The sequence below is a fragment of the Bombus impatiens genome, unplaced genomic scaffold (assembly GCF_000188095.3).
Source record: "Bombus impatiens unplaced genomic scaffold, BIMP_2.2 scf_1275, whole genome shotgun sequence".
Classification (NCBI taxonomy): Eukaryota; Metazoa; Arthropoda; class Insecta; order Hymenoptera; family Apidae; genus Bombus; species Bombus impatiens.
The window spans coordinates 1,039,004-1,057,458 of record NT_177694.1 but is presented as its reverse complement, the minus strand read 5'-3'; the positions used below and the strand labels follow the sequence as shown (position 1 = coordinate 1,057,458).

The window sequence follows — 18,455 nt, the reverse complement described above, 5'->3', positions numbered from 1 at the left end:
GCAGTTACAACGCATTTCGAAGTTCGTCGCTCCGTGTAACGTGTGAAAGTTACGAGATAAGATAAGAAAGGTATGAATTTGCTGCAAACTCTTGTCCTTTCTCTCTTATCTATTGCTCAAGTGTCATGCTCGATATCAGCAGCCGTAGTTTGATTACAACAGGCGGATTGTTTCTAACTGTTTTCACTTCTAATTTCGCTTTTACCTAATTTTAACTAATTTCCTTTTGGGATCCATTCATTATCATAATAATAGGCGATTAACGACGTTATCCGTGATTATCACAACCAGATGACCAGTTCACTGATTCTTTCCACTGTCTGTAATTTGTTGTTGTTATAGCAAACGATAAGCCAAGTTTCGTTTCAACGAATAGAATTCGTGTCTTTCGTGTTGGTATCTTGGAGTTCGTATTTTGTGAATGAACGACGCGTGGGAAAGGTGTTCCGTTAAGGTTGGTCAGGTTTCTTTAATCTGATCTCCTGGTTTCCGTAAGAGCAAGAGCCACGTGCGAGGGCAAGATACGGTCAGATTATAGCAATTAGCAATATAGCAATCTGAATCGAAAATTCAAACTCCAGAACGAGATGACGTTATCAAACAATTTTCGTATTTCGGTTGTTAATTGTGATTCGTTTCTACCGAAGTGATAACGATTTATTATAATATTACTGGAAATAAGAATCTCTGGCTGAAAAATATCTTACCGAAAGAAATCGCACGCAGAAAGACAAATTTGTTTCTCAGTGCGCATCACGCATACTTTTGAACTAACTTCTTCATGAAAGCAATCGTATCGAGCGTTGCATCTTGTTACTCGCACATCTGTATTTACATTGGAAGGGGGGCGGATCTGGTGGGTAGTTTGCAATTCCGAATCGATTTTATCGTATCGCTATAATAACAGTACGTGCGTGCGTGAATCAGTTATAAATATAGAGTTGCCGTGTTCAAAGATTTCTCGAATGACCCTCGTGTTATATGTTAACTGCGTTCCTCCTTCTTTTCCTTTTTCTATTCTCGTAGGGCCATTGCGTGGGTGTAACATTCGAGGGCGTAATACGTTCGTAATATATCGCAGAGGGGGTGTTGGAAAAGAAAGACACGATAGAACACGAAATTAAGGATAATAAATGTGAAACGATCCGTTTATCAAATTTATCAAGTTTAGTCAACTATACATGATTCGCAGGATTTGTCTGACTTAAAGAAAAAAAAAAAAAGGAAAAATGTATTGCCATTCATCACGAAAAAGAAAAGAAAGAAACCAACCTCTCCATCCAGGATGTACTTCCGTTTATAGAGATAGGTTTTATAAAGCTACAATATTTCATTTTTTCGGTCGTTTATTCAGTCGCGATCACGAGTCGAACCCAGTTGCAGACTTTAATCTCGTCTTGAAACGCTCTCCTATTGTGCCTGGTGGGTCCGATTAGAAAGGATACTAGACTTTTTTCCTGTCGATTCAATATGCTCGCGGCCACGATGAAAATCTGATTGCGAGGCTCACTGTGTATCTAGTTGCAGCAGTGTCACCGCTTCCGTCTTTTCATACTTTCTATCGTATCATCTCGTTTCGTGGTTTTCGTCTACAGCTTGGAACAAGTACGCCGTGATGTCGAATCGAACGTAAAATTAACCATCGTCGGTTGGAACTGGGTAATTTTGGGGAGGAAAAGGGGACCATTAAGGAGGATGATCATCGTTAAAGATTGGATTTACCAGACAGGAAATTGAGATTATCGGGAATAGATTAGATTGCTTTGTCGAATTGTTCCTCGATCACTTTCTACTTTACAGTCTCCGTTGGTTGAAATTGAAGTTACCGATCGATTTAGTCAATTAATTAATTTAATTAGCCACCGATCAAGTTATCGATGTAGTTCCCGTTGCCTTTCCGTATTTCCATTATTATATTATTTTATTTTTCATTCTCAGCTAGCGAAGCATTCATGCAGAAACTCGTAGATCAACGAGTGATTAAATATAGATATTTTTATTTTTTATTCTACCAGCTCGGAGAATTATTTTTTAATACTCAGTTTTACATCTCGCATATTTTTGAATTTTTGATTAAGCGTCCAGACAAATGAAATTCGATAAAAAATCGTGGAAATTCGTTTCTAAAGCAAATCGGCGAGTAATAAAATTGATAAACAAGCTGAGTGGAAAGTACTTAAGAGTAAAATTTCCAATTCCACGGTACGATCTCTCGTTCCTGCCTCGCAATTAATTTTCTACCGAGCATCCAGACTAATTAAATTTAATTATTAATCGTGGGAAATGAGTTTCAAAATTCGTTTCTAAATAAATTCGACGATCAGATAGTCGCTATTCGTGAACTAGGAGAGATAGAGGGAGAACGATCGGACTATATCGTAACTACGGTCTGAGAGTGGAGAACAGTAGAACACGAGCGTTCGTGATCAGCCACATTGAAAGTGCCTCGCCTATAAAGGTCAATTCTCCTGCTTTGAAATTAATATCTTGAGCGAAGAAACGTAGCTCGTTGGCCCATAAAGCCAGCCTTTTTTCGAGCAATTTCAACATTCAGTCAAAGGCAACCTACATACCTCTGTACAATTTCAAAGTGAAATTTTCTTGTTTCGCTTGTTTGTCGCTTGACTCGGCTATACAGAGTTTCACGATTTCAAAGTGGCTTCGAGGAACAAAGTGAAGGAAGACAATGGGCACTGCCATATTTGGGACGTTGAATATCTGAAAAATCTGTTCGGAGAAAGACGTATAGATTTCTAGAAATTTTGTTACGCAACGAACATATCGGATCGTGAATTAATTTTGTATTATGATTTGCTACCAAATCTCGACTCTTTAGTACGTATAGTAATGTATGCCAGATTTAATTAGATAGTCAATCATTACGCAATTTAACTAGATAGAAAATTATTCGTTTATTTCCTATGAAAGTATTGGTATTTATTTTGTACGAAAGATCGAAGCCACGTTATTTTTATTCGACACTGAAAATACAGCAAAATTGTTCTTTAAATCGGTCGGTTTATGTTCTTTGTTATTTTATTACACCATCAGAAGATTAAATAACATTATCTGTGATACTGATAAAATCGCTTCGACGTCAAAGCTTACACGTTGAATCGGAACGAACGAATTGACAGGAATTTAAGATAGCGAGCGTCTAAAATTTCAGTCACATCGCGTGAGTCATTAGTCGTTCTTGTAAAATGTACAATCTTCAATTCACCTCGCTATTTCATGCTGTAATTTGCCATCTCGCTATACGTACATAGTATGAACCACTATAGAATATGAAGTCTCATTAGTTAGTTTCATCGCTCGTTTACCAATGGAGAAAGTGATGTTACGAGCGATTACTCTTCTTTATGCCATCGAACCGTACAAGACAGGGTTTGCTACAATCTGCCAGTTAACGCACGTTAAAGACGATAATTAAGATCGTTCGAGTAACAGCTTCTCGAGTTGTATGAAGACGAGGTTCATCCTTTGCGAGGAATACAAATTGTACTGCAATCGTTCCAACGTTTCAATAGATATGTTTTATGAACGAAAGCAAATCCGATGTTACAAATATGGGAAATTACGCGTATAAGAATCGTATAATCTGCTCATATAATCCAAAATGCTGGAAGTTATTAAAATCGTTGTACAATATTTTAGATTTTAGATCGAGGTCGAACGCGTTGCGTTACATTCGTGATTGTCTCGTAATTGGAGGAGTTTTCAACATTTGAAGGTCGTCATTATGCTTCATTTCTCTTTTTTCATTTAATATGAAATCGCGTGATTTTCTGTACGTGCAACGGCAGGAAAGACAAAAACAAGGCCCGTGTAATCAAGGTTATTCTGCCAATTAAGTAATTGCTCGTGATTTCGTTAAGCTTAATCTGTCCCTCGTACGATTATCAGCAAACAATCTTGGCTGGATAGTGCAGAAACTCCACACCGTATTTGTACATTTATATTTCCAAATACAGACAAGATATTAATCTTAAAAATGAAATCGTAACCAGATATTTAACATTTAAAAGTGCAACAGTTCGAAAAAGTTAAAGAGAGTCGTTAACGATTTTCCATTATATTTATCTCAGGCACGCGTGCTTCACTTTTCTAAATTACCTTTTACAGTTCATTTTTCTAAATAAAAAAATAAATAAATAAATAAGAAAAGGATAAATCGGTCGACAATGCTCTTTGATCCTACTTTATCTGTACACGTGTACGTTTAAAGTTCCCGAGTCTCTTCCTACAGTTCTCTTTCACAAGCAACGTAAGACAAAGAAAATCAGAAAATATCGCGACGATACCAACGCTATATAACATCGTGTACGCCTAATATTCCCGAAGAAGCAGAATCGATCCCAAAACATCGATCCTTGAACGTTATATAGGCCGAGGACATTCTTTTCCGAGAACGAAAGCAGTTTTTAGAGAGCGATCTATTCTTGCGCGTGAGCCGAATAGCGCCAGAGAAATTGTAATAATCTGCCGCCAAGTGTACCAACTGAAACAAAAAGGAGGCTCTACATCAATCGTGCAACGTTAAAGCAACTGCGTTTCAACGTTAGAAATAGCAGCGGGTATTTTTCAAGGTTCAAAACCGTTCCATCGATAAACGCCAACTAAATTAATTCGAGTGACTCTCATCCTACGCGGTTTTTATTTTTCCTTCTTTTTTTTTTAACATAACGAGTTATGACACGTGGAAAATGTCATGATCGAAATGTCCACCGGTATTTTTTTTCTGCCCCACGGTCGGTTAAGATCATTTTTCTGAGAAATTCCATCCATTGTCCTTCGTCCAACGTGTTTTCGCGTTTCTTCGCCGCGGTTTATTAATAGTTGTAACGTCCACCGTGAAGTTTTTGTCGCACCACTCACGCAGACGACGTTGAAAAACATAGCGGACGTGGATCTCGTTTGGTGCATCGATGCGTTCTTGAAGATTTGAGGGGGCAGCCTGACGCGTACAGTTCATCTAGACATTGAATTTCAATCAGCCTGGATCGTTGACGAATTTGGAAATTTCAATTTCAATGTTTTGCCTCGCATGTGCTTATTTGGATATTTTTACTGAAATATTTAACATCGAACGTGTAAATCGGAGGATTTCGACTCTTTAAACTTTGCATTTTAAACGTCGATTAATCGAAATAAATGAGACTTATTTCTCCATTCGACTGTATATTTCGTAAAATGTGCCAATGTAACGTACGTTTATTCTAACGTTGCCAAATTTTAACAGAATTCCAGACGAGTCGCGCGTTACGTAAGAAATGGAAAGAGGGGAAGCTTTAATGAAGATTTCATCTTATCTATCTATCGTGTTCTGAAATTTATTGCAAAAGATTAAACGAGATTTAGTACGGATTTTATAAGTCTGTTTTTAATGCAAATGAGAGAAAAAGATGTTACGACCTGACGAAAGAAACGGCTACTCACAGGCACGTGTTTCTCTTTTCCATATTTAAGTTGATGCTGTTAAATAACGATCAACCGTCTGCAGGATTCTGTATCAATGTTTGCAACACCTTAAAAATTCCAATGTATATCGTAATTTAGAAATTCAAAGTCGAAGATTTGAATTTAATTCCAATTCGTTCGAATTGTAAAAAGTTATGTTTCTAGCCAACGTATACTATTTTCAATAAGAAGATATTTTCTAGAGAGCTGTCTCTCTCTAATTAATTCTGTTAGTAGTCATTAGACGAAATACGAAAGAGCAAGAATGCACAGAATCTGCAGAAATATATGAAATACCCGAGATAAATCACTCGTTACAATATCTACACACAATAAGTGACAAAAACTTGTATCTATGTTCGATCTCTTTAGCTACGTTTATGAAAATATGAAATTGCATAAACATTTGTAATCTCCTAATCCGCGATATCCAGCACTTAGATCAACATTTACGTATCGAAGCTTCAGAGGCTATAGTTTATATAAACAGAAAGAAATAATCAAGCTTCTTACGAAATTATTTTCTCCAGCGTAAAAAGATTAGATACTGTATCTAGCATGTTGCAAATTAGAAACGATCCACGAAGTATACCGTCATCTTTAGCAAATCTCATCTTCGTCGTCAGCCTTCGAAGTCAGCCGTAAATACACCGTTGTCAACCATAAAAATCCTACAAAGGAGGACGAAAACATCAGCGTCCGATCTTTTGTGACCCACTTGGTGGTGTCCTTGCACCTGCGATGGAATGTGGGTCGAGTCGAGCGCCTCGTCTGGATCCCTTCGAAATTCAATTGCCATTCGTTATTCTTCGGCTAATAACTATCCTACACGATGATTTCTTGTAGCCACACCTCAGACGAAACCAAGATCGAGGAAACAGAACGAAAAAAAAAGGGGGAAAAGGGAGGATCAGGCTATCACTTCCCGCTGGGCCACCGCTTTACACCACGTTCACGGGTTCAACATACGTACTAATAATTTGTCATCCTCTCAGAATTTTCAATTCTGCGTTCGTGCCTCGAAAAGAAGAAAATATTTATTTATTTTTTCGACCTGACAGCCTGGAAAAAGGAATTGGCTTACGTATACGTGTACGTAACTGCCATTCATTTCCATGTGGATCTTAGCGGGTGCAAACATCTATCCACACTCCCACCCCGTACATATATATCCTTTCTTAAACCTGGTGCTACAAGTTAAATATATATCCTTATTTCTGTTCATCTATATACGTTATCTTTTCACCTAATCTGTCGTATACTATCATACATCTACCTTCGGCTTACAATTAGTTCCTTGCCTATCTGCAGAATCTTCTTCCAGAATCCTGGCATTCTCGTAACGATAATAAAAGTAAGTGATTTCTATGATTTCTTTTTCAGGCTGACTACTAGTTACGCGGGGTCATTAGACTTTTTTGGGACGTAGATAGTGCCGAATACAAATCTAATTTCTTTATTTCACTCGTTTATTTCGTTTATCGTATGTTATACAACTTCTGTGATTATCTTTGACGATGTAATCATCGTTGGCGTGCCGCACAGCATCTGCCACGTCAGAGGCATCGGAATGCAAAATTTAAGAAATTTCACGAAGATGTTTACGTCCCGAAAAAGTTCTACTCCCATGTAACCAGTGGCTGATGCAAAAAAGAGGTCTAGAAAAATCTCTCGCTGTTGTTACACGAGAATTCCCTCTTTGAGCAGCCTCTTATCATCGTTTCAATTTTTTACCAGCATAACGCGTGCACGCGTTCTGAGATGCTAACATTTCTGAAAGGGTTCACTTGCTGTTTACCGTTTGTTCAGCTGCACGTTCAGGTTTCTAGAACTGGAATCTGATTCCACGTTTCTCGCGTTTCGATGCAATTATTCCATCTGCCGATACACTGTGTGACCGTGCTTACAAGCGAAAGTCCAGTCCATTCTTCGCTTGTAGTTCGTTCGAGACGCTCCACCGCCCTCGTCATTCTCGTTCTCTCCTTTCCCACACCTCGCATTCGCCTTGCCTGCGGTGCATGTTTGTTTATTTAAACGAAAAGCAGAATAAATGCCTTTGCTGTATGAGACGACAAAGCAGGAGAAAGTTACTGTTAACATATGCACATATGTTACATATGGGTTTAAAGATACGGATACAGGCATAAGAATAAGTTAAGGTGTACTTCCAGCGAGTGTTTTAAGGCTTCTAAGTGGACTAAGGTTCGTCCAGGTAGATTTAGCGTCGCGTGGGAGGAGTTGGTACGATTTAGCACACGATTAGAGCAATTAAAATAACTATAAGTTGCGCGGCCTTGATTACATATAATTAGACAACGGATTGTTACGCATTCTTAGGTAATTTAAAGATGTAAATATGTAGAAAATTCGCGTGATTGTGACTATAGAAATTATTAGCGTTGCGCCTCCGACCAGTAGAATAACAATTAGTCTGTGGACGTTTATAGGAAATAAAAGGTAATAAGGATACCAAACAAAGCACGGAATATGCAAAAATACGTGAGACATTGAAAATAAATTGGTGCTTATAATATCTATATAAATGCATTTATGTAAATTTTACAAAATATCTACAGTCTAATGATTATATGTATTTCTTTTTATTATTTTGAAATATGTACAGTGCTGTCTTGTTAGTAAATGGCCACGGGACGTGACCTTATCTGGCCAATTATAGAGGGAGATATTTCTAGGAAATTCCAAGTATTTCTCTCTTCTGGTGCGGTTCACGGTATACCTGCACCCTCTTGCACGTTAATTTACAAACCAATATCAGAATATTAACAAGCTGATAAATTGCAGACTACGTTTCTCTTAAATTTTATAATTTCATATCGAACCTTCTCGACCAGGTAACTCGTAAAAATCACTATCCCTGTCAGTAAATTTGATAGCGTCTTAATAGAGAATCTACTAATACCAATGAAATATTGCTATTATTAAATCGATCGTGCAAAGAAGCTCCGATATATCTTTTCATTCGACGTACATAATTTCGAAGGACGCTTTCACAAAATTTATTTCAAGAACAGACGGGGATAGAGACAGACAAAGTCTTGGCCAATGTTTAACTCAGCGTTAACGTACTATGCTGTGTATCCAGTGTGGACGAATCCTTAATGGAACGGAGGTCCTTCGATTTTGCACCATGCAAACTCAATTTGTTCGCCATATACCGGCTGACCTAGTTCAATGGTTACTCGGATTATGCGATATGATATGTACATGCGTATAACAGTTCGTAGAAGTATACGCCCAGTTTGAAGAGAATGAGAATATCGAGCCAGAGAGAGAGAAAGAGAGAGAGAGAGAACTTGCAATTTCTAATAAAGATTTTCGACGAAAAGATGGGCTAACGACGAGCCAAAGATGTCGTTGAAGATTCCTCTTGATCTTGTCAATCCTGTTACGATTTATTAATCTCTGTAATATATATATATTTCGATTTATCTGTGATCAGTAAACAAGAAAGCTTTGTAATATTTTCAGAAGACGTCTAACATCTACGTTGAGACGCGAGATCATGCGTGTCAATAGAAAAAGATAATTGGATCGAAATCGTAATAAAATTTCTGTGTTAAGAGAGAAGAGAATTTCCTGTAACTTCGTGGTGATCCTCAATACCTTACCTGTTCTAATAAAAAGAAGCGAGATCGAGATAAAAGAAAGACTTTGCAGAGCTACATACAGCGTACAGCTTAACATAGTTTAACAGTTTAGTACGGTATCTGCTATAGAAAGTATTCGAGCTGGAAGAAATTGATCAGAATTATTGATTGATATTCAAAGAAAGGTATAGCGATTAAATTGAAGGATATCGTTTCATTTTACTGTGGCGTTGTAATTAACCGCGTCTCGTGAAACTGAAAGAAATCGCAAGATCGTGGGTGAAAGTGGCGTCGATTCTTGCGACTGTTGCGTGAACAAGCGGCCGATCGGTGAGGACAGGTCTGCTGCTCTCAAAGGTTCCTTCGTTGCATAACTTTGATCATTTACGATTACGTTTATAGTTGGACGAACGAAATCGTCCATATTTCGTTACGATTTATTTTCACGTACGCTTTCGCTTGCTGCGTATAAATCTTCTCTCTCTTTTTTTTTATTCAATCTAACTCTTTCACTTTGTTCCATTAACTTAAATTTTCATCCAGTTTGTTTTTTTTTATTTCGTTTTATAAATCCAATACATAACGTAACGTATGTTGTTTCATATTGTCTGATCTATTGTTTTATTTTATTAACCTAACGTTTAATCTCCATTTTATGCGACCATTTCGATTTTTAATTCGGTTCTTTCATTCTGTATCGTTGATTCAATTTCTGATCTAGTTCCATCGGTTTGTTTTATATTATATTCACAGGCGCTCACGTACAATTACGTCTTCTCATGACCTATATCTGGTTGACGTAAAATTACGTCATTCTATAAGACAGTAGAAAGATGTAAGGCAGGCAATGGGCAATTGGTAACCCGTACGAGCAATAAGATCCTCATCATGAACAATGGTATCGTAGTGGGGCAATCTGTGAGTGTAGAAACCACAGATCCCGTTGAAATAACAAGATGGCCCAGAAATGGAACGCGATGAGATGACAAACGTCAAACCTATAGAGATATTACAGATTCCTCGATATTTTTCGTTTTTCCTACAAGAATGCAACGTTGTAGATCGATGCAGATCGTAAAGATCGATGAAAGGTAAATTGATGATGATTTATGAAAATTCAAAAAAAAAAAAAAGAACAGGTATACTTACACAAGTAATAAATTTGAAGAAAATACTTGTCTACGACGAGGAATTAATTTACATAAATTATGACGAAATGATTTAGTGGTGATATTTGAACTAAACTATACGTAGATAGGAACCGATTCGAAAATACACAGTTTAGATAGAAATACATTAGAATTAGATAATCCTTTTTTCTTTTTCTTTTTTCAATTTGAAACAATAGCTAGTTACGATAACGTTTGTGATTTGTATCCCTTTGTTAATAAGACTCGGTTAAAGGCGACATAAAGTGAAACTTATTTCTCGAAACATTCTAGTTGTCAACTATTTTGGCGCCGTAAAATGGTAGCGTCTTCGAGGGTAGTGGCGTTACGACGCTTTAACGCTGCTAATAAAGTAAACTTAACGATTCCATAGCGCTTTAACGCCTGTACACTGTGATTCACTTAGAACGCGCATAATTCAGCCGCCGTGAAGGAATATTTTACTATCGCTTAATCGCGTCGAGTGTGCCGTGATTTATCGTCTGTTAAAATTGTTGCCGCTTCGCTCGACCGAGGAAAAAAGTCTAAACACGAAGAATATTAATTTTGGTCACCTTGAATCAGCGTCGATTCAAAGGCGGCAGAAAAAGCAGAAGAAAAAATGAAACAAGGAGCGACGAATCGATTCGTTTACAGGGTGACTCAGGAGATGAAAACCTTTCGAGAAAATTAGTTTGTTTTTTCAGAAAAATAATCTCGAATCGTAAATTATTTCAGCAATAATTTAGTTAAACGGACAATTTGTAAATATTTATACAAATTCGCGAATATTTATACAAATTCGCATTAAAGAGACGAAGCTTGAACAGAGATTCCTTGGAAGATCTCTTCCTATGAATTTTTTGGAACGTCTCTGTCGTAGATATAATTTCAGAATCTGCTGTATGATCTTTTTGCTAATAGAAAACATCGGAAGGTTCTCGCGTTTTGAGTGTTTTGCGAACTTCGAACGATCTTGAAATGTTCATTAATTTGATCACAAAGAATGTGCTATGTACTTTGAAACGTCTTGTATAGCTAAAAATATTCTTCCGACTGCAGCAGACTGTTAGCCAAACATCAACGTCTCGTCTGTCCAATTAACGAAAGGAAGGAACAGAAAAAAGTTGACAGAATCGATCTCTGAAAGAATAAATTTACACAATACATAGAAACACATTACCTGTTAAATTATTTAATTGCCAAATCACGTTGATCCAATAGTTTTTTTCCAGTTGGTAAATAATACGTCTAGTCACAAAATTGAAAATTAAATACCGTGAGTCAATATTAGGCTGATCCTTATTCTTGCGCATGTAAATATGGCGCAAAGTATTCTGAATACAGATATTACGACTTAAAAAATCCAGAAATAGCGAATTAATTATCACGAATAAGATATCGGCAACGCTAGTAATAAGACGTATCTTATTATATTCTACATGGATTGCTATGCATATAATATGCACAGAGAAGCACAGAACAAGCAAGCAAACTCGAACGAACTAATAATATTCCATACGATCGTTGGAAACCACTTTAACGTTAGCTACGAATGTTTAGTCAAGAAACAGTTAATTATCTGAACCGTATTCGTTCTAATTGCACGAAAGATTTTGAATTATCGTATAAATATCATTGATAAGGAAAATTCGAGTTAAATCGTTGGAGCATCGATTGAAAAATTGTCGAACGACTGAAAAAGTGATCGGAGTAAAACGATAAATGGAAAACCGTAGGAAGGAGAAGAAAATCGGTCTCGACGTTGTGTAAATTGTAATTAGGTTAAAGTTGCAAGTCGGAGGCGTCTATTGCGTTGGAACTGGGACTCGATCGACGAAGGACGTCTATAGAAAAACGGGTAAAAAGGACCTCGATACAACTCCGTCGCGTAAATAGGTGACAAACTTGAAACTCGTCGGTGAAATCGTTCGGAAGAGACATACCATCTCGAAACGGATCTCCGCGAGATTTCATCGATCATTTTACCGCCCTATATTTTTCTACAATTTCTACAATTTCTCACGATCGTTAACATTCGCTGAATCTTTCAACTTTATCTCTTCGTGGACGTTGAATCGTCGAGAAACCCGAGAAACTCTGTTTCCGCGATGTGAATTATGGATTATGCTATAGTTACTTCTTCGTCGTAATAATTGTTAAGAATCGTAATCGATTCTCTCTCGTTCTGAAGTTTAAATTTCTCTGAGGAAATTTCGAATGTCCTACTTCTATTCTTCGCTTAATTTGATTGATTTATTTAACCGCGACAGGAAAAACCACTTTGCTATCTTCGGTACAGAGGACAAAAGTATAAGTTTCAAGACAAACCAAATGCAAAAATTCAGTAAGCGTGTTACAGAGTGTTTTAACGAACCGATGGTTCAGCGTTAGAAGGAATAGCTGTGCGATTTACGCAATTAAAATAGCCATATGTTATACGGTGTTGTTCAGAATGAAGCAAATTGTAATTCCTTGGACTTCTACAAGCAGCGTTTAGAGGAAACAGCTGAATCACGTCAGGTCAAGGTATTACGCCCTTGAATATCTTACAATCGAGCAAGATATCAAACATCATCCTTCTATTGCTCAGTGGCTGAAGGTTCAAGTTGCTAAGAACAACGTCATAAATGTGAGAAAAAGGAGGTGCGGGACAGCCACGATGTTCAGCAGTGTGTCTTAGGAATTTATATATTATAGTGTTATAATATAATATAAATATAATACATTTATATTAATATATAGATATTTAATTATTTTATTTATCAATTATTATTTATTAATATTAATTATTTATATTATATAATATAACTATAATAAAACTTCTTTGTTTCGACAGCTTTTAAGAATCTCGATAATTGCAATTTTTGTGCGAAATCCAATTACTTCAAGTGAAATAAATATTCGAATAATTTTATTTATCATAGGCAATTCATCTTATTTAACCGTGTTCCGACGTACAAACAGATTCGTTCTCTATAAAGAAAATAATCAGAGAATTACACCGTCGATCTTGAAATCGTGTTTCAACGTGGAGCGCGTGCCTGAAACGTTTTCCGCGCTATCTTGCTCCTATCTTCTCCTTTCTCCTCGACACTTTCACTATCACTTGCAACAGCTGCGAATTCTAGCTTACTCTAGGTATTTCTATTCACTGCCTCCGGACGTAATACGCGTCGTCGTTGTCGACGAGCCATTACGCACGCCTTTTGTCACAAGGAAACTTTTCAACGCGTTGCTTCTCCATAGCTGATCGACGTATAGAAACCTTACAATTATTGGCTTGGCAACTAAGTGATTGCGGATTTTGTCATTACCATCCAGTGACAAAGGCCGCAATCACTTAGTTGCCAACTCAATACATATCTCCGCTAAGATTGCTCGTGAATTTCATTCGAAGATTACTTACGTCACGTTTAATATATAAATCCCGTTATGGAATTATTTAAGCAGGTTACATTTACGTGAAATTCACGTGGAATTTACGTGGAATTACGTGGTCTCATCGGCGAGTTGTAATTTATTTCACGAACAACGTCCGTCCAGAAATCATTTCGTCGTATCGTGACGGTGAAAGCGTAAATGGAGTAAAAGCGGTTTTTCTTTCAAACGCTCGGGCTATCGTAGTGAGGATCGAAGCTCGAAGCGGATTGAAGGATCGTGCATGGAAATTGCGTGCGTGTTTCGGCCGAGAGTGGCCAATACAGCGTGCGACGTTGGTCCAACGTGCGTCGTTAAATTGGTTAAACTAGCGCACCAAAATTAACCCGGTTATGTGAAAGAGGATATCGAATAAATTCAACGCGCAGCCGCGTATTGGTGGCGTCAGTATATGCGCGTATGTGTGTGTGATAGGATGTATCAGTATACGTGCGTTAGTGACACAGAGCGGAGAGGAAGAGAGGAGAAGAGGAAGAATATCATGAATGAAGAACGGAGAAAGGCACACGATCACAGGCGAGTTAAACAAAAAGTAGAGGGGAAATAATCGAGGAATAAGATTAAGAAAAGGAAACGACCGAGTGGAAGCTAGTTAATAAAGCTAGCTGATAAAAAATAATAGAAGATTTTACGGCGAAAGACGCGAAATCGATAAGAAAAAGAGAGTGAAATGGGAGCGACTAGGATAAAAGGAAATGTTAAGGTAAAGATCCTATGGTAACCGGTTATGTTTTGTAATAAAGCCATAATTTAGTAGAGTACTGGCAGAACAAGCCTCGGAGATTGAAACAAAAAGGGCGTCGCAAGATCAAATGGACAAAAACGAGAACGAATAAAAAGTGTAATAGAGAAGCGGACACGCGTAAGGCGAAACAGGGAGTTTAGTTGATGAAATGGACAGAAGTAAGAGAGATTCATAAAGCGTAATGGTGGAACAACCGCGCAGGGTGGGAGAGGAAAATTCTGTTGATTGGATAGGTCACGGAAATATAAGATTATAAGCAGTGGCTGGAACCGGGGACGGTCGAACCCCAAGGTACTGTATTTGGTGAAATAAACTGGAATGAGAAGGAAAGTGACATACAGAGAATAGCAGAGTAATATTTTACTTGATAGAGCAGAGTGTGAGCTAGGAAAAGCTGCCCATAGAGGATAATAAAGAACTAGGAGCACCAGAAAGGAAGTTCGTGTACCAGAATCAGAAGAACTGTAGAGAGTAACAAGTAATCGCAGAAGCTGGAAGAAGATTTCGAAAAAGAGAATTTCCTTACTGGTATACGTTTCTCGCAAAGGCTAACAAGAAATCGACAAGACAAAGAAGAAAGAAATTTTGTAACAATTGAAAGAATTTCGGTGCTGGAAACAGACAGTTCGACCACTGCATTATATACTTGAAAATAAGAAAGAAAATCGCGTAGACGTGTCAAGACGAAGAACGAAAGATTCTATTTCTACGGATGGTTTGAAAAAGACAGTTCGATTACTGCTGTATGTTTCAGAGTAAGAAGAAAAATCGCATAGATGTCAAGACGAAGGAAGAAGGATTTTATATCTAGAGAAACACAGTTTCGATTACTACTGCGTCCTGCAAAGTGAGAACGGTCTGTATAAAGAGTAACGTACGGAAAATCAGGAAAACTGAAAAAAAGGAAGATCTTGATATAACATATTGTTGGTGCAACGAGAGATTCATTGTTGGTACAACAGAGAATCGTTCAGCTCTGTTCCATGCGAAGTTCCATTTTTCAGCATGTGTTTGCACAGGACCACGATGTCTCCGATAAAGAGGGGCAGAGACGCGTAAAGCAGAAGCTGGCCGTGGGTTGGAAAGAGATCGAGTACAGGCGGCAGTGAAAGAGACAGAGAGAGCAGATAGATAGAGGAAGAGAGAGAGAGAGTGAATAGCGCGGTCGAAGCGAGGGAGCGACAGAAAAGCAGAGAAACGAGGCCTCCTCCGTTCCCTTTGAAGGCTTGCTACCACCTGCTACCACCGCCGCCTCTATCGGTGGCTGTCTGTACAGAGAACAAGCGGGGGCGGCGGTGCAGCGTCACGAATGGAGAGCAGTGACGCTGTTCACGGTTCCACGGATTGATCCTGCCGTTCCCTGTTCTTGGAAACGGGCAAGTCGAGGAGAACTCGAGGAGAAGCAAAGTGTGTACCGTTTACCTTTCACGGCGGATTTTTGTGATCCGTGCACTCGTGGTGCGCCGCTGCATCGATTCCGGGGATCTGCCTCTCTGATTACACGCCGACAGTGTAATCGGCGGTTTCGCCAACCACCGATAACGTTTCCGTACGTCAGAAATCCGATCCGCCCGTTATTTCGTGCAGAGCATGAGCAAAGGAACGATTCGTTGGACGAGGCAGCCTCCTTTCGATCGGTTTGTCGTTGACGTCGAAACAGGAAGACAGGCGACCGTGAAATCAAAGACGGACGATTCTGGAGCGTGAAGTTGTAAAATATATTTCCATATATGGTAGCGGATAGGAGCAAATGATAGCAAGGGGAAACAGATTTCAAGGAAGAGTCGTAGAAACGAGAAACTGGAAGGATTAAATAGACGCTGAGATGATAAGAAGAAACAATAGTTACGGTGAGAGACAAGTATAAAAAGAATGAAAAAAGACAAAAGATTGTAGGGTGAGGATGAGTTATAAAAAGAAGGAAATATGAAAAGATTAAGTAGAAGCGACCGTAGTAAAAATAAGTGGATTCTAGAGGGAGAAGATGCTGTGAAAAGAAGGAGGCAATTGTAATAGAAGATAAAAGATCGTAGAGGAGCCGTGGCAAACTTATGATTTAGTAGAATACTAGTGAAAGAAACGCGAAGATTGAAATAAAAGGGGACTTCGAAGATGAAACGGAGCAAAATGAGAAGGGAATCCATAAAGTGTAATAAAGAAGCGCGGGGATTAAAGAGAAGAGTTTTTAGTTGATGAAATGATATCATACGTGTTCAATAAGGACACCGTTGAGTTGGATAAAAATCGGATTAGATTTTTTACTTGCTTGGATAAGAATTTATCTCTGTTCGATTTTAGAATCGAGAAGTTGTTTGATGTTTAATGACATCTGTTCGTCGAACTGTCGACCGAATCAGCGGATGGGTCTGTTTGAACGTTCCACAGACTTTGATCGATGTGCAGACAGTAAAATGCGAATTTATCGGTACGCGATAAGGAGATGAAAATACTCGATGTTGATCAAATATCGGGATGTTTGTATCGAACTTTTGTAAATAGTGGATTCTTACGATAATTACATTAGATTAGTGACGAACCTCTGACGAAGATTTTACTGAACATTTAAAATATTGGATGAATGGAAACGCAGACCAATTAAAAATCGTCTGAAAGATGATTATCTTTTAATTTAAACCTTAACTTTAAAAAAAAAGAAAAAAGAATTGTTAGGATCATGAATTTAGTATCAACTATGAAACAATTACGAACTATTTCATTTATAAAAAGCCGTTAACGAAGATTCCATTAAACGTTTAAAGGATCAAAGGACGCGATATCAGCGTGTCTTCGATCGATTTATTTTCTCTAAAGCGCATGAAAAGGAAAGAAAAATTCACGAAATTTATAAAGAGTTAACTGAACATTCGTAACACCAAAGCCCCTTTAAAAATCGATTCAAAGTCGTGAAAAATCTATTAAAGAAAGGTCGCTAATTCCAAGCGATCATTCGTTGCAGGTGCTAAAACATAGGATAAAAGAAAAGAAGAAAATACGCGAGATTAAGAACAATAGAATTTTTCGAAGAAAGAAGATTTTCAAAACGATCGCCTACTCATCGATGGGGAAGAGCGTCGTCGACCTGATGATGTTCCTGGACGTCTGCCAGCTGTACCTTCAAACGAAACGGAAGTCGCGGAACTTGTGCACGCTTTGGGCCATCGTCACGTTCATTCGCACGGAAGACACCGGTGAATTTCTACGTTGGTGCCGAGCGTACACAGTTCCTTATCTACGTTACAGGGACAACTATGTCAGTTCTAGCGCCAAAGAAAAGCAGAGGGTCGATAAACTGATTCTGAAGGTTCTGCAAGAGTTGTTCTATTGCGGATGCATACCACCATCCGATATCGGTCTATGAATGAAACTTTCTCACACATATTTATAAAAATGTTCTACCGTACATGGTGGATTATTTTAACGAAGATTTTCCTGCTCGGTATCTTCTTCTTGGAGATGTAAGTGTGTACGTTTGCTAATAGCCATTTTCCCCGAATTTTTCTGTTTTACGAATTTTACCAATGATCAAACTCTAAATAAGAATCGCGAATCCAGAGAAAAGGAGAGAGAGAAAATGAACAGGTAAAATGTTCACGAAGGAATCGTTACACGATTATTATTTTATTGGTGGTAGTTTGCAACGTCTTTGTATCGCATCGTCGACGATAGACTCATTTAGACCCTTTTTGATTAAACTGTGAATGGAATTATTCCATATCGGTTACTTAAGACCACTCCTTTTTTTAATCAATGTACGCTTACGAATTTTCCTAAGTATAATTATTCAAAGACTACTACGTATATTAACAAATATATACATAGATGCATAATCGTTTCATAATATTTCATAAATGAGAAACGTAGTGCTCAAGGAGGCACGATAGTTGAGTTTCGACGCTTATTGCGTTCGATGCACGGAGAGCGTCGAAGAGCAGCGTCGCTCTCGATTTTAATCCCTTTGGAGGATCGATCTACCTGTGGATTGCTCTTTCAATTCGACGTTTCTCCCTTCTCAGCTGTTATTCTTTTCTTGCGTCGTTCTTCACGTGCTCGTGG

The 18,455-nt window shown here is 38.1% G+C and overlaps 1 protein-coding gene across 2 annotated transcripts in view; it reads left to right on the top strand.

Moving 5' to 3' along the window:
• The window catches only part of LOC100750172, a 43,941-nt gene that overhangs the window by 6,278 nt on the left and 19,208 nt on the right, over positions 1 to 18,455 (top strand). Inside the window, exon 1 of one of the 2 annotated variants that reach the window (XM_024371384.2) lies at positions 16,268 to 17,857. The exons of the other annotated variant lie outside the window; for it this stretch is intronic. The gene's annotated coding sequence lies outside the window, so the exon portion shown is untranslated. Of the gene's footprint in view, positions 1 to 16,267; positions 17,858 to 18,455 lie in introns of those variants that run through there. 2 annotated transcript variants of the gene reach the window in all.